The sequence below is a fragment of the Phyllobates terribilis genome, unplaced genomic scaffold (assembly GCF_046119375.1).
Source record: "Phyllobates terribilis strain yellow unplaced genomic scaffold, ASM4611937v1 Scaffold_28__1_contigs__length_16237799, whole genome shotgun sequence".
In the NCBI taxonomy this organism is placed as follows: domain Eukaryota; kingdom Metazoa; phylum Chordata; class Amphibia; order Anura; family Dendrobatidae; genus Phyllobates; species Phyllobates terribilis.
The window spans coordinates 10,809,290-10,825,899 of NW_027362788.1; positions in this window are offsets into that span (position 1 = coordinate 10,809,290).

The following is a 16,610-nucleotide window of genomic DNA, read 5'->3' on the forward strand; positions in this document are numbered from 1 at the left end:
CTGACGCGTAAAAATGCTTCAGAACTCTTCCATTGTTCTCGGAATTACGCTGACGTTTAATAATGCTTTGCAACTCTTTCATTGTTCTCGGAATTCCGCTGACGTTTAAAAATGCTTCGGAACTCTTCCATTGTTCTCGGAATTCCGTTGAAGTTTAAAAATGCTTCGAAACTCTTCCATTGTTCTGGGAATTCTGCTGAAGTTTAAAAATGCTTCAGAACTCTTCCATTGTTCTCGGAATTCCGCTGACCTTTAATAATGCTTCGCAACTCTTTCATTGTTCTCGGAATTCCGCTGACGTTTAAAAATGCTTCGGAACTCTTCCATTGTTCTCGGAATAAGGTTGAAGTTTAAAAATGCTTCGAAACTCTTCCATTGTTCTCGGAATTCTGCTGAAGTTTAAAAATGCTTCAGAACTCTTCCATTGCTCTCGGAATTCCGCTGACGTTTAAAAATGCTTCGGAAATCTTCCATTGTTTTCAAAATTCCGCTGACGCTTAAAAATGCTTCAGAACTCTTCCATTGTTCTCGGAATTCCGCTGACGTTTAAAAATGCTTCGGAACTCTTCCATTGTTCTCGGAATTCTGCTGAAGTTTAAAAATGCTTCAGAACTCTTCCATTGCTCTCGGAATTCCGCTGACGTTTAAAAATGCTTCGGAAATCTTCCATTGTTTTCAAAATTCCGCTGACGCTTAAAAATGCTTCAGAACTCTTCCATTGTTCTCGGAATTCCGCTGACGTTTAAAAATGCTTCGGAACTCTTCCATTGTTCTCGGAATTCCGCTGACGTTTAAAAATGCTTCGGAACTCTTCCATTGTTCTTGGAATTCTGCTGAAGTTTTAAAATGCTTCGGAACTCTTCCATTGTTCTCAGAATTCTGCTGAAGTTTAAAAATGCTTCGGAACTCTTCCATTGTTCTCGGAATTCCGCTGACATATAAAAATGCTTCGGAAATCTTGCATTGTTCTCGGCATTCCGCTGATGTTTAAAAATGCTTTAGAACTCTTCCATTGTTCTCGCAATTCCGCTGACGTTTAAAAATGCTTCAGAACTCTTCCATTGTTCTCGGAATTCCGCTGACGTTTAAAAATGCTTTGGAACTCTTCCATTGTTCTTGGAATTCCGTTGAAGTTTAAAAATGCTTCGGAACTCTTCCATTGTTCTCAGAATTCCGCTGACGTTTAAAAATGCTTCGTAAATCTTCCATTGTTTTCAAAATTCCGCTGACGTTTAAAAATGCTTCAGAACTCTTCCATTGTTCTCGGAATTCCGCTGACGTCTAATAATGCTTCGCAACTCTTTCATTGTTCTCGGAATTCCGCTGACGTTTAAAAATGCTTCGGAACTCTTCCATTGTTCTCGGAATTCCGTTGAAGTTTAAAAATGCTTCGAAACTCTTCCATTGTTCTCGGAATTCTGCTGAAGTTTAAAAATGCTTCGGAACTCTTCCATTGTTCTCAGAATTCCGCTGACGTTTAAAAATGCTTCGGTACTCTTCCATTGTTCTCGGAAATCCGCTGACATATAAAAATGCTTCGGAAATCTTGCATTGTTCTCGGCATTCCGCTGACGTTTAAAAATGCTTCGGAACTCTTCAATTGTTCTCGGAATTCTGCTGAACTTTTAAAATGCTTTGGAACTCTTCCATTGCTCTCGGAATTCCGCTGAAGTTTAAAAATGCTTAAAATCTCTTCCATTGTTCTCGTAATTCTGCTCATGTTTAAAAATGCTTCGGAACTCTTCCATTGTTCTCGGAATTCCGCTGAAGTTTAAAAATGCTTCGGAACTCTTCCATTGTACTAGGAATTCTGCTGAAGTCTAAAAATTCATGTGAACTCTTCCATTATTCTCGGAATTCGTGTGAATTTTAAAAATGCTTCGGAACTCTTCTATTGTTCTCGGAATTCCGCTGAAGTTTAAAAATGCTTAAAATCTCGTACATTGTTCTCGGAATTCTGCTGAAGTTTAAAAATGCTTCAGAACTCTTCCATTGTTCTCAGAATTCCGCTGACGTTTAAAAATGCTTCGGAAATCTTCCATTGTTTTCAAAATTCCGCTGACGTTTAAAAATGCTTCAGAACTTTTCCATTGTTCTCAGAATTCTGCTGACGTTTAAAAATGCTTCGGAACTCTTCCATTGTTCTCGGAATTCCGCTGACGTTTAAAAATGCTTCACAACTCTTCCATTGTTCTCGGAATTCCGCTGACTTTTAAAAATGCTTCGGAACCCTTCCATTGTTCTCGGAATTCCGCAAAAGTTTATAAATGCTTAAGAACTCTTCCATTGTTCTCGGAATTCCGCTGTCGTTTAAAAATGCTTTGGAACTCTTCCATTGCTCTCAGAATTCCGCTGACGTTTAAAAATGCTTCGGTACTCTTCCATTGTTCTCGGAAATCCGCTGACATATAAAAATGCTTCGGAAATCTTGCATTGTTCTCGGCATTCCGCTGACGTTTAAAAATGCTTCGGAACTCTTCAATTGTTCTCGGAATTCTGCTGAACTTTTAAAATGCTTTGGAACTCTTCCATTGCTCTCGGAATTCCGCTGAAGTTTAAAAATGCTTAAAATCTCTTCCATTGTTCTCGTAATTCTGCTCATGTTTAAAAATGCTTCGGAACACTTCCATTGTTCTTGGAATTCCGCTGAAGTTTAAAAATGCTTCGGAACTCTTCCATTGTACTAGGAATTCTGCTGAAGTCTAAAAATTCATGTGAACTCTTCCATTATTCACGGAATTCGTGTGAATTTTAAAAATGCTTCGGAACTCTTCTATTGTTCTCGGAATTCCGCTGAAGTTTAAAAATGCTTAAAATCTCGTACATTGTTCTCGGAATTCTGCTGAAGTTTAAAAATGCTTCGGAAATCTTCCATTGTTTTCAAAATTCCGCTGACGTTTAAAAATGCTTCAGAACTTTTCCATTGTTCTCAGAATTCTGCTGACGTTTAAAAATGCTTCGGAACTCTTCCATTGTTCTCGGAATTCCGCTGACGTTTAAAAATGCTTCACAACTCTTCCATTGTTCTCGGAATTCCGCTGACTTTTAAAAATGCTTCGGAACCCTTCCATTGTTCTCGGAATTCCGCAAAAGTTTATAAATGCTTCAGAACTCTTCCATTGTTCTCGGAATTCCACTGTCGTTTAAAAATGCTTTGGAACTCTTCCATTGTTCTCAGAATTCCGCTGACGTTTAAAAATGCTTTGGTACTCTTCCATTGTTCTCGGAATTCCGCTGACATATAAAAATTCTTCGGAAATCTTGCATTGTTCTCGGCATTCCGCTGACGTTTAAAAATGCTTCGGAACTCTTCAATTGTTCTCGGAATTCTGCTGAATTTTTAAAATGCTTTGGAACTCTTCCATTGCTCTCGGAATTCGGGTGAAGTTTAAAAATGCTTCGGAACTCTTCCATTGTTCTCGGAATTCCGATGACGTTTTAAAATGCTTCAGTACTCTTCCATTGTTCTCAGAATTCCGCTGACGTTTAAAAATGCTTCGGAAATCTTCCATTGTTTTCAAAATTCCAAGACGTTTAAAAATGATTCAGAACTCTTCCATTGTTCTCGGAATTCCGCTGACGTTTAATAATGCTTCGCAACTCTTTCATTGTTCTCGGAATTCCGCTGAAGTTTAAAAATGCTTCGGAACTCTTCCATTGTTCTCGGAATTCTGCTGAAGTTTAAAAATGCTTCGGAACTCTTCCATTCTTCTCAGAATTCCGCTGACGTTTAAAAATGCTTTGGTACTCTTCCATTGTTCTCGGAATTCCGCTGACATATAAAAATGCTTCGGAAATCTTGCATTGTTCTCGGCATTCCGCTGACGTTTAAAAATGCTTCGGAACTCTTCAATTGTTCTCGGAATTCTGCTGAATTTTTAAAATGCTTTGGAACTCTTCCATTGCTCTCGGAATTCGGGTGAAGTTTAAAAATGCTTCGGAACTCTTCTATTGTTCTCGGAATTCCGCTGAAGTTTAAAAATGCTTAAAATCTCTTCCATTGTTCTTGTAATTCTGCTCATGTTTAAAAATGCTTCGGAACTCTTCCATTGTTCTCGTAATTCTGCTGAAGTTTAAAAATGCTTCGGAACTCTTCCATTGCTCTCGGAATTCCGATGACGTTTTAAAATGCTTCAGTACTCTTCCATTGTTCTCGGAATTACGCTGACGTTTAAAAATGCTTCGGAACTCTTCCATTGTTCTCGGAATTCCGCTGAAGTTTAAAAATGCTTCGGACCTCTTCCATTGTTCTAGGAATTCTGCTGAAGTCTAAAAAATCATCTGAACTCTTCCATTGTTCTCGGAAATCGTGTCAATTTTAAAAATGCTTCAGAACTCTTCTATTGTTCTCGGAATTCCGCTGAAGTTTAAAAATGCTTAAAATCTCTTCCATTGTTCTCGGAATTCCGCTGACGTTTAAAAATGCTTCACAACTCTTCCATTGTTCTCGGAATTCCGCTGACTTTTAAAAATGCTTCGGAACTCTTCCGTTGTTCTCCAAATTCCGCTGAAGTTTAAAAAAGCTTCGGAACCCTTCCATTGTTCTCGGAATTCTGTTGAAGTTTAAAAATGCTTCGGAACTCTTCCATTGTTCTCAGAATTCCGATGATGATTAAAAATGCTTCGGAAATCTTCCATTGTTTTCAAAATTCCGCTGACGCGTAAAAATGCTTCAGAACTCTTCCATTGTTCTCGGAATTACGCTGACGTTTAATAATGCTTTGCAACTCTTTCATTGTTCTCGGAATTCCGCTGACGTTTAAAAATGCTTCGGAACTCTTCCATTGTTCTCGGAATTCCGTTGAAGTTTAAAAATGCTTCGAAACTCTTCCATTGTTCTGGGAATTCTGCTGAAGTTTAAAAATGCTTCAGAACTCTTCCATTGTTCTCGGAATTCCGCTGACCTTTAATAATGCTTCTCAACTCTTTCATTGTTCTCGGAATTCCGCTGACGTTTAAAAATGCTTCGGAACTCTTCCATTGTTCTCGGAATAAGGTTGAAGTTTAAAAATGCTTCGAAACTCTTCCATTGTTCTCGGAATTCTGCTGAAGTTTAAAAATGCTTCAGAACTCTTCCATTGCTCTCGGAATTCCGCTGACGTTTAAAAATGCTTCGGAAATCTTCCATTGTTTTCAAAATTCCGCTGACGCTTAAAAATGCTTCAGAACTCTTCCATTGTTCTCGGAATTCCGCTGACGTTTAAAAATGCTTCGGAACTCTTCCATTGTTCTCGGAATTCCGCTGACGTTTAAAAATGCTTCGGAACTCTTCCATTGTTCTTGGAATTCTGCTGAAGTTTTAAAATGCTTCGGAACTCTTCCATTGTTCTCAGAATTCTGCTGAAGTTTAAAAATGCTTCGGAACTCTTCCATTGTTCTCGGAATTCCGCTGACATATAAAAATGCTTCGGAAATCTTGCATTGTTCTCGGCATTCCGCTGATGTTTAAAAATGCTTTAGAACTCTTCCATTGTTCTCGCAATTCCGCTGACGTTTAAAAATGCTTCAGAACTCTTCCATTGTTCTCGGAATTCCGCTGACGTTTAAAAATGCTTTGGAACTCTTCCATTGTTCTTGGAATTCCGCTGAAGTTTAAAAATGCTTCGGAACTCTTCCATTGTTCTCAGAATTCCGCTGACGTTTAAAAATGCTTCGTAAATCTTCCATTGTTTTCAAAATTCCGCTGACGTTTAAAAATGCTTCAGAACTCTTCCATTGTTCTCGGAATTCCGCTGACGTCTAATAATGCTTCGCAACTCTTTCATTGTTCTCGGAATTCCGCTGACGTTTAAAAATGCTTCGGAACTCTTCCATTGTTCTCGGAATTCCGTTGAAGTTTAAAAATGCTTCGAAACTCTTCCATTGTTCTCGGAATTCAGCTGAAGTTTAAAAATGCTTCGGAACTCTTCCATTGTTCTCAGAATTCCGCTGACGTTTAAAAATGCTTCGGTACTCTTCCATTGTTCTCGGAAATCCGCTGACATATAAAAATGCTTCGGAAATCTTGCATTGTTCTCGGCATTCCGCTGACGTTTAAAAATGCTTCGGAACTCTTCAATTGTTCTCGGAATTCTGCTGAACTTTTAAAATGCTTTGGAACTCTTCCATTGGTCTCGGAATTCCGCTGAAGTTTAAAAATGCTTAAAATCTCTTCCATTGTTCTCGTAATTCTGCTCATGTTTAAAAATGCTTCGGAACTCTTCCATTGTTCTCGGAATTCCGCTGAAGTTTAAAAATGCTTCGGAACTCTTCCATTGTACTAGGAATTCTGCTGAAGTCTAAAAATTCATGTGAACTCTTCCATTATTCTCGGAATTCGTGTGAATTTTAAAAATGCTTCGGAACTCTTCTATTGTTCTCGGAATTCCGCTGAAGTTTAAAAATGCTTAAAATCTCGTACATTGTTCTCGGAATTCTGCTGAAGTTTAAAAATGCTTCAGAACTCTTCCATTGTTCTCAGAATTCCGCTGACGTTTAAAAATGCTTCGGAAATCTTCCATTGTTTTCAAAATTCCGCTGACGTTTAAAAATGCTTCAGAACTTTTCCATTGTTCTCAGAATTCTGCTGACGTTTAAAAATGCTTCGGAACTCTTCCATTGTTCTCGGAATTCCGCTGACGTTTAAAAATGCTTCACAACTCTTCCATTGTTCTCGGAATTCCGCTGAAGTTTAAAAATGCTTCGGAACTCTTCCATTGTTCTCGGAATTCTGCTGAAGTTTAAAAATGCTTCGGAACTCTTCCATTCTTCTCAGAATTCCGCTGACGTTTAAAAATGCTTTGGTACTCTTCCATTGTTCTCGGAATTCCGCTGACATATAAAAATGCTTCGGAAATCTTGCATTGTTCTCGGCATTCCGCTGACGTTTAAAAATGCTTCGGAACTCTTCAATTGTTCTCGGAATTTTGCTGAATTTTTAAAATGCTTTGGAACTCTTCCATTGCTCTCGGAATTCGGGTGAAGTTTAAAAATGCTTCGGAACTCTTCTATTGTTCTCGGAATTCCGCTGAAGTTTAAAAATGCTTAAAATCTCTTCCATTGTTCTTGTAATTCTGCTCATGTTTAAAAATGCTTCGGAACTCTTCCATTGTTCTCGTAATTCTGCTGAAGTTTAAAAATGCTTCGGAACTCTTCCATTGCTCTCGGAATTCCGATGACGTTTTAAAATGCTTCAGTACTCTTCCATTGTTCTCGGAATTACGCTGACGTTTAAAAATGCTTCGGAACTCTTCCATTGTTCTCGGAATTCCGCTGAAGTTTAAAAATGCTTCGGACCTCTTCCATTGTTCTAGGAATTCTGCTGAAGTCTAAAAAATCATCTGAACTCTTCCATTGTTCTCGGAAATCGTGTCAATTTTAAAAATGCTTCAGAACTCTTCTATTGTTCTCGGAATTCCGCTGAAGTTTAAAAATGCTTAAAATCTCTTCCATTGTTCTCGGAATTCCGCTGACGTTTAAAAATGCTTCACAACTCTTCCATTGTTCTCGGAATTCCGCTGACTTTTAAAAATGCTTCGGAACTCTTCCGTTGTTCTCCAAATTCCGCTGAAGTTTAAAAAAGCTTCGGAACCCTTCCATTGTTCTCGGAATTCTGTTGAAGTTTAAAAATGCTTCGGAACTCTTCCATTGTTCTCAGAATTCCGATGATGATTAAAAATGCTTCGGAAATCTTCCATTGTTTTCAAAATTCCGCTGACGCGTAAAAATGCTTCAGAACTCTTCCATTGTTCTCGGAATTACGCTGACGTTTAATAATGCTTTGCAACTCTTTCATTGTTCTCGGAATTCCGCTGACGTTTAAAAATGCTTCGGAACTCTTCCATTGTTCTCGGAATTCCGTTGAAGTTTAAAAATGCTTCGAAACTCTTCCATTGTTCTGGGAATTCTGCTGAAGTTTAAAAATGCTTCAGAACTCTTCCATTGTTCTCGGAATTCCGCTGACCTTTAATAATGCTTCTCAACTCTTTCATTGTTCTCGGAATTCCGCTGACGTTTAAAAATGCTTCGGAACTCTTCCATTGTTCTCGGAATAAGGTTGAAGTTTAAAAATGCTTCGAAACTCTTCCATTGTTCTCGGAATTCTGCTGAAGTTTAAAAATGCTTCAGAACTCTTCCATTGCTCTCGGAATTCCGCTGACGTTTAAAAATGCTTCGGAAATCTTCCATTGTTTTCAAAATTCCGCTGACGCTTAAAAATGCTTCAGAACTCTTCCATTGTTCTCGGAATTCCGCTGACGTTTAAAAATGCTTCGGAACTCTTCCATTGTTCTCGGAATTCCGCTGACGTTTAAAAATGCTTCGGAACTCTTCCATTGTTCTTGGAATTCTGCTGAAGTTTTAAAATGCTTCGGAACTCTTCCATTGTTCTCAGAATTCTGCTGAAGTTTAAAAATGCTTCGGAACTCTTCCATTGTTCTCGGAATTCCGCTGACATATAAAAATGCTTCGGAAATCTTGCATTGTTCTCGGCATTCCGCTGATGTTTAAAAATGCTTTAGAACTCTTCCATTGTTCTCGCAATTCCGCTGACGTTTAAAAATGCTTCAGAACTCTTCCATTGTTCTCGGAATTCCGCTGACGTTTAAAAATGCTTTGGAACTCTTCCATTGTTCTTGGAATTCCGCTGAAGTTTAAAAATGCTTCGGAACTCTTCCATTGTTCTCAGAATTCCGCTGACGTTTAAAAATGCTTCGTAAATCTTCCATTGTTTTCAAAATTCCGCTGACGTTTAAAAATGCTTCAGAACTCTTCCATTGTTCTCGGAATTCCGCTGACGTCTAATAATGCTTCGCAACTCTTTCATTGTTCTCGGAATTCCGCTGACGTTTAAAAATGCTTCGGAACTCTTCCATTGTTCTCGGAATTCCGTTGAAGTTTAAAAATGCTTCGAAACTCTTCCATTGTTCTCGGAATTCAGCTGAAGTTTAAAAATGCTTCGGAACTCTTCCATTGTTCTCAGAATTCCGCTGACGTTTAAAAATGCTTCGGTACTCTTCCATTGTTCTCGGAAATCCGCTGACATATAAAAATGCTTCGGAAATCTTGCATTGTTCTCGGCATTCCGCTGACGTTTAAAAATGCTTCGGAACTCTTCAATTGTTCTCGGAATTCTGCTGAACTTTTAAAATGCTTTGGAACTCTTCCATTGGTCTCGGAATTCCGCTGAAGTTTAAAAATGCTTAAAATCTCTTCCATTGTTCTCGTAATTCTGCTCATGTTTAAAAATGCTTCGGAACTCTTCCATTGTTCTCGGAATTCCGCTGAAGTTTAAAAATGCTTCGGAACTCTTCCATTGTACTAGGAATTCTGCTGAAGTCTAAAAATTCATGTGAACTCTTCCATTATTCTCGGAATTCGTGTGAATTTTAAAAATGCTTCGGAACTCTTCTATTGTTCTCGGAATTCCGCTGAAGTTTAAAAATGCTTAAAATCTCGTACATTGTTCTCGGAATTCTGCTGAAGTTTAAAAATGCTTCAGAACTCTTCCATTGTTCTCAGAATTCCGCTGACGTTTAAAAATGCTTCGGAAATCTTCCATTGTTTTCAAAATTCCGCTGACGTTTAAAAATGCTTCAGAACTTTTCCATTGTTCTCAGAATTCTGCTGACGTTTAAAAATGCTTCGGAACTCTTCCATTGTTCTCGGAATTCCGCTGACGTTTAAAAATGCTTCACAACTCTTCCATTGTTCTCGGAATTCCGCTGACTTTTAAAAATGCTTCGGAACCCTTCCATTGTTCTCGGAATTCCGCAAAAGTTTATAAATGCTTCAGAACTCTTCCATTGTTCTCGGAATTCCGCTGTCGTTTAAAAATGCTTTGGAACTCTTCCATTGTTCTCAGAATTCCGCTGACGTTTAAAAATGCTTTGGTACTCTTCCATTGTTCTCGGAATTCCGCTGACATATAAAAATTCTTCGGAAATCTTGCATTGTTCTCGGCATTCCGCTGACGTTTAAAAATGCTACGGAACTCTTCAATTGTTCTCGGAATTCTGCTGAATTTTTAAAATGCTTTGAAACTCTTCCATTGCTCTCGGAATTCGGGTGAAGTTTAAAAATGCTTCGGAACTCTTCTATGGTTCTCGGAATTCCGCTGAAGTTTAAAAATGCTTAAAATCTCTTCCATTGTTCTCGTAATTCTGCTCATGTTTAAAAATGCTTCGGAACTCTTCCACTGTTCTCGTAATTCTGCTGAAGTTTAAAAATGCTTCGGAACTCTTCCATTGTTCTCGGAATTCCGATGACATTTTAAAATGCTTCAGTACTCTTCCATTGTTCTCAGAATTCCGCTGACGTTTAAAAATGCTTCGGAAATCTTCCATTGTTTTCAAAATTCCAAGACGTTTAAAAATGCTTCAGAACTCTTCCATTGTTCTCGGAATTCCGCTGACGTTTAATAATGCTTCGCAACTCTTTCATTGTTCTCGGAATTCCGCTGACGTTTAAAAATGCTTCGGAACTCTTCCATTGTTCTCGGAATTCCGTTGAAGTTTTAAAATGCTTCGAAACTCTTCCATTGTTCTCGGAATTCTGCTGAAGTTTAAAAATGCTTCGGAACTCTTCCATTGTTCTCAGAATTCCGCTGACGTTTAAAAATGCTTTGGTACTCTTCCATTGTTCTCGGAATTCCGCTGACATATAAAAATGCTTCGGAAATCTTGCATTGTTCTCGGCATTCCGCTGATGTTTAAAAATGCTTCGGAACTCTTCAATTTTTCTCGGAATTCTGCTGAATTTTTAAAATGCTTTGGAACTCTTCCATTGCTCTCGGAATTCGGGTGAAGTTTAAAAATGCTTCGGAACTCTTCTATTGTTCTCGGAATTCCGCTGAAGTTTAAAAATGCTTAAAATCTCTTCCATTGTTCTCGTAATTCTGCTCATGTTTAAAAATGCTTCGGAACTCTTCCATTGTTCTCGTAATTCTGCTGAAGTTTAAAAATGCTTCGGAACTCTTCCATTGCTCTCGGAATTCCGATGACGTTTTAAAATGCTTCAGTACTCTTACATTGTTCTCGGAATTACGCTGACGTTTAAAAATGCTTCGGAACTCTTCCATTGTTCTCGGAATTCCGCTGAAGTTTAAAAATGCTTCGGACCTCTTCCATTGTTCTAGGAATTCTGCTGAAGTCTAAAAAATCATCTGAACTCTTCCATTGTTCTCGGAATTCGTGTCAATTTTAAAAATGCTTCAGAACTCTTCTATTGTTCTCGGAATTCCGCTGAAGTTTAAAAATGCTTAAAATCTCTTCCATTGTTCTCGGAATTCCGCTGACGTTTAAAAATGCTTCACAACTCTTCCATTGTTCTCGGAATTCCGCTGACTTTTAAAAATGCTTCGGAACTCTTCCGTTGTTCTCCAAATTCCGCTGAAGTTTAAAAAAGCTTCGGAACCCTTCCATTGTTCTCGGAATTCTGTTGAAGTTTAAAAATGCTTCGGAACTCTTCCATTGTTCTCAGAATTCCGCTGATGTTTAAAAATGCTTCGGAAATCTTCCATTGTTTTCAAAATTCCGCTGACGCGTAAAAATGCTTCAGAACTCTTCCATTGTTCTCGGAATTACGCTGACGTTTAATAATGCTTTGCAACTCTTTCATTGTTCTCGGAATTCCGCTGGCGTTTAAAAATGCTTCGGAACTCTTCCATTGTTCTCGGAATTCCGTTGAAGTTTAAAAATGCTTCGAAACTCTTCCATTGTTCTGGGAATTCTGCTGAAGTTTAAAAATGCTTCAGAACTCTTCCATCGTTCTCGGAATTCCGCTGACGTTTAATAATGCTTCGCAACTCTTTCATTGTTCTCGGAATTCCGCTGACGTTTAAAAATGCTTCGGAACTCTTCCATTGTTCTCGGAATAAGGTTGAAGTTTAAAAATGCTTCGAAACTCTTCTATTGTTCTCGGAATTCTGCTGAAGTTTAAAAATGCTACAGAACTCTTCCATTGCTCTCGGAATTCCGCTGACATATAAAAATGCTTCGGAAATCTTGCATTGTTCTCGGCATTCCGCTGACGTTTAAAAATGCTTCGGAACTCTTCAATTGTTCTCGGCAATCTGCTGAACTTTTAAAATGCTTTGGAACTCTTCCATTGCTCTCGGAATTCTGCTGAAGTTTAAAAATGCTTCAGAAATCTTACATTCTTCTCGGAATTCTGCTGACTTTTAAAAATGCTTCGGTACTCTTCCATTGTTCTCGGAAATCCGCTGACATATAAAAATGCTTCGGAAATCTTGCATTGTTCTCGGCATTCCGCTGACGTTTAAAAATGCTTCGGAACTCTTCAATTGTTCTCGGAATTCTGCTGAACTTTTAAAATGCTTTGGAACTCTTCCATTGCTCTCGGAATTCCGCTGAAGTTTAAAAATGCTTAAAATCTCTTCCATTGTTCTCGTAATTCTGCTCATGTTTAAAAATGCTTCGGAACTCTTCCATTGTTCTCGGAATTCCGCTGAAGTTTAAAAATGCTTCGGAACTCTTCCATTGTACTAGGAATTCTGCTGAAGTCTAAAAATTCATGTGAACTCTTCCATTATTCTCGGAATTCGTGTGAATTTTAAAAATGCTTCGGAACTCTTCTATTGTTCTCGGAATTCCGCTGAAGTTTAAAAATGCTTAAAATCTCATACATTGTTCTCGGAATTCTGCTGAAGTTTAAAAATGCTTCAGAACTCTTCCATTGTTCTCAGAATTCCGCTGACGTTTAAAAATGCTTCGGAAATCTTCCATTGTTTTCAAAATTCCGCTGACGTTTAAAAATGCTTCAGAACTTTTCCATTGTTCTCAGAATTCTGCTGACGTTTAAAAATGCTTCGGAACTCTTCCATTGTTCTCGGAATTCCGCTGACGTTTAAAAATGCTTCACAACTCTTCCAGTGTTCTCGGAATTCCGCTGACTTTTAAAAATGCTTCGGAACCCTTCCATTGTTCTCGGAATTCCGCAAAAGTTTATAAATGCTTCAGAACTCTTCCATTGTTCTCGGAATTCCGCTGTCGTTTAAAAATGCTTTGGAACTCTTCCATTGTTCTCAGAATTCCGCTGACGTTTAAAAATGCTTTGGTACTCTTCCATTGTTCTCGGAATTCCGCTGACATATAAAAATTCTTCGGAAATCTTGCATTGTTCTCGGCATTCCGCTGACGTTTAAAAATGCTTCGGAACTCTTCAATTGTTCTCGGAATTCTGCTGAATTTTTAAAATGCTTTGGAACTCTTCCATTGCTCTCGGAATTCGGGTGAAGTTTAAAAATGCTTCGGAACTCTTCTATTGTTCTCGGAATTCCGCTGAAGTTTAAAAATGCTTAAAATCTCTTCCATTGTTCTCGTAATTCTGCTCATGTTTAAAAATGCTTCGGAACTCTTCCATTGTTCTCGTAATTCTGCTGAAGTTTAAAAATGCTTCGGAACTCTTCCATTGTTCTCGGAATTCCGATGACGTTTTAAAATGCTTCAGTACTCTTCCATTGTTCTCAGAATTCCGCTGACGTTTAAAAATGCTTCGGAAATCTTCCATTGTTTTCAAAATTCCAAGACGTTTAAAAATGCTTCAGAACTCTTCCATTGTTCTCGGAATTCCGCTGACGTTTAATAATGCTTCGCAACTCTTTCATTGTTCTCGGAATTCCGCTGACGTTTAAAAATGCTTCGGAACTCTTCCATTGTTCTCGGAATTCCGTTGAAGTTTTAAAATGCTTCGAAACTCTTCCATTGTTCTCGGAATTCTGCTGAAGTTTAAAAATGCTTCGGAACTCTTCCATTGTTCTCAGAATTCCGCTGACGTTTAAAAATGCTTTGGTACTCTTCCATTGTTCTCGGAATTCCGCTGACATATAAAAATGCTTCGGAAATCTTGCATTGTTCTCGGCATTCCGCTGACGTTTAAAAATGCTTCGGAACTCTTCAATTTTTCTCGGAATTCTGCTGAATTTTTAAAATGCTTTGGAACTCTTCCATTGCTCTCGGAATTCGGGTGAAGTTTAAAAATGCTTCGGAACTCTTCTATTGTTCTCGGAATTCCGCTGAAGTTTAAAAATGCTTAAAATCTCTTCCATTGTTCTCGTAATTCTGCTCATGTTTAAAAATGCTTCGGAACTCTTCCATTGTTCTCGTAATTCTGCTGAAGTTTAAAAATGCTTCGGATCTCTTCCATTGCTCTCGGAATTCCGATGACGTTTTAAAATGCTTCAGTACTCTTCCATTGTTCTCGGAATTACGCTGACGTTTAAAAATGCTTCGGAACTCTTCCATTGTTCTCGGAATTCCGCTGAAGTTTAAAAATGCTTCGGACCTCTTCCATTGTTCTAGGAATTCTGCTGAAGTCTAAAAAATCATCTGAACTCTTCCATTGTTCTCGGAATTCGTGTCAATTTTAAAAATGCTTCAGAACTCTTCTATTGTTCTCGGAATTCCGCTGAAGTTTAAAAATGCTTAAAATCTCTTCCATTGTTCTCGGAATTCCGCTGACGTTTAAAAATGCTTCACAACTCTTCCATTGTTCTCGGAATTCCGCTGACTTTTAAAAATGCTTCGGAACTCTTCCGTTGTTCTCCAAATTCCGCTGACGCGTAAAAATGCTTCAGAACTCTTCCATTGTTCTCGGAATTACGCTGACGTTTAATAATGCTTTGCAACTCTTTCATTGTTCTCGGAATTCCGCTGACGTTTAAAAATGCTTCGGAACTCTTCCATTGTTCTCGGAATTCCGTTGAAGTTTAAAAATGCTTCGAAACTCTTCCATTGTTCTGGGAATTCTGCTGAAGTTTAAAAATGCTTCAGAACTCTTCCATTGTTCTCGGAATTCCGCTGACGTTTAATAATGCTTCGCAACTCTTTCATTGTTCTCGGAATTCCGCTGACGTTTAAAAATGCTTCGGAACTCTTCCATTGTTCTCGGAATACCGTTGAAGTTTAAAAATGCTTCGAAACTCTTCCATTGTTCTCGGAATTCTGCTGAAGTTTAAAAATGCTTCAGAACTCTTCCATTGCTCTCGGAATTCCGATGACGTTTTAAAATGCTTCAGTACTCTTCCATTGTTCTCAGAATTCCGCTGACGTTTAAAAATGCTTCGGAAATCTTCCATTGTTTTCAAAATTCCAAGACGTTTAAAAATGCTTCAGAACTCTTCCATTGTTCTCGGAATTCCGCTGACGTTTAATAATGCTTCGCAACTCTTTCATTGTTCTCGGAATTCCGCTGACGTTTAAAAATGCTTCGGAACTCTTCCATTGTTCTCGGAATTCCGTTGAAGTTTTAAAATGCTTCGAAACTCTTCCATTGTTCTCGGAATTCTGCTGAAGTTTAAAAATGCTTCGGAACTCTTCCATTGTTCTCAGAATTCCGCTGACGTTTAAAAATGCTTTGGTACTCTTCCATTGTTCTCGGAATTCCGCTGACATATAAAAATGCTTCGGAAATCTTGCATTGTTCTCGGCATTCCGCTGACGTTTAAAAATGCTTCGGAACTCTTCAATTTTTCTCGGAATTCTGCTGAATTTTTAAAATGCTTTGGAACTCTTCCATTGCTCTCGGAATTCGGGTGAAGTTTAAAAATGCTTCGGAACTCTTCTATTGTTCTCGGAATTCCGCTGAAGTTTAAAAATGCTTAAAATCTCTTCCATTGTTCTCGTAATTCTGCTCATGTTTAAAAATGCTTCGGAACTCTTCCATTGTTCTCGTAATTCTGCTGAAGTTTAAAAATGCTTCGGATCTCTTCCATTGCTCTCGGAATTCCGATGACGTTTTAAAATGCTTCAGTACTCTTCCATTGTTCTCGGAATTACGCTGACGTTTAGAAATGCTTCGGAACTCTTCCATTGTTCTCGGAATTCCGCTGAAGTTTAAAAATGCTTCGGACCTCTTCCATTGTTCTAGGAATTCTGCTGAAGTCTAAAAAATCATCTGAACTCTTCCATTGTTCTCGGAATTCGTGTCAATTTTAAAAATGCTTCAGAACTCTTCTATTGTTCTCGGAATTCCGCTGAAGTTTAAAAATGCTTAAAATCTCTTCCATTGTTCTCGGAATTCCGCTGACGTTTAAAAATGCTTCACAACTCTTCCATTGTTCTCGGAATTCCGCTGACTTTTAAAAATGCTTCGGAACTCTTCCGTTGTTCTCCAAATTCCGCTGACGCGTAAAAATGCTTCAGAACTCTTCCATTGTTCTCGGAATTACGCTGACGTTTAATAATGCTTTGCAACTCTTTCATTGTTCTCGGAATTCCGCTGACGTTTAAAAATGCTTCGGAACTCTTCCATTGTTCTCGGAATTCCGTTGAAGTTTAAAAATGCTTCGAAACTCTTCCATTGTTCTGGGAATTCTGCTGAAGTTTAAAAATGCTTCAGAACTCTTCCATTGTTCTCGGAATTCCGCTGACATTTAATAATGCTTCGCAACTCTTTCATTGTTCTCGGAATTCCGCTGACGTTTAAAAATGCTTCGGAACTCTTCCATTGTTCTCGGAATACCGTTGAAGTTTAAAAATGCTTCGAAACTCTTCCATTGTTCTCGGAATTCTGCTGAAGTTTAAAAATGCTTCAGAACTCTTCCATTGCTCTCGGAATTCCGCTGACATATAAAAATGCTTCGGAAATCTTGCATTGTTCTCGGCATTCCGCTG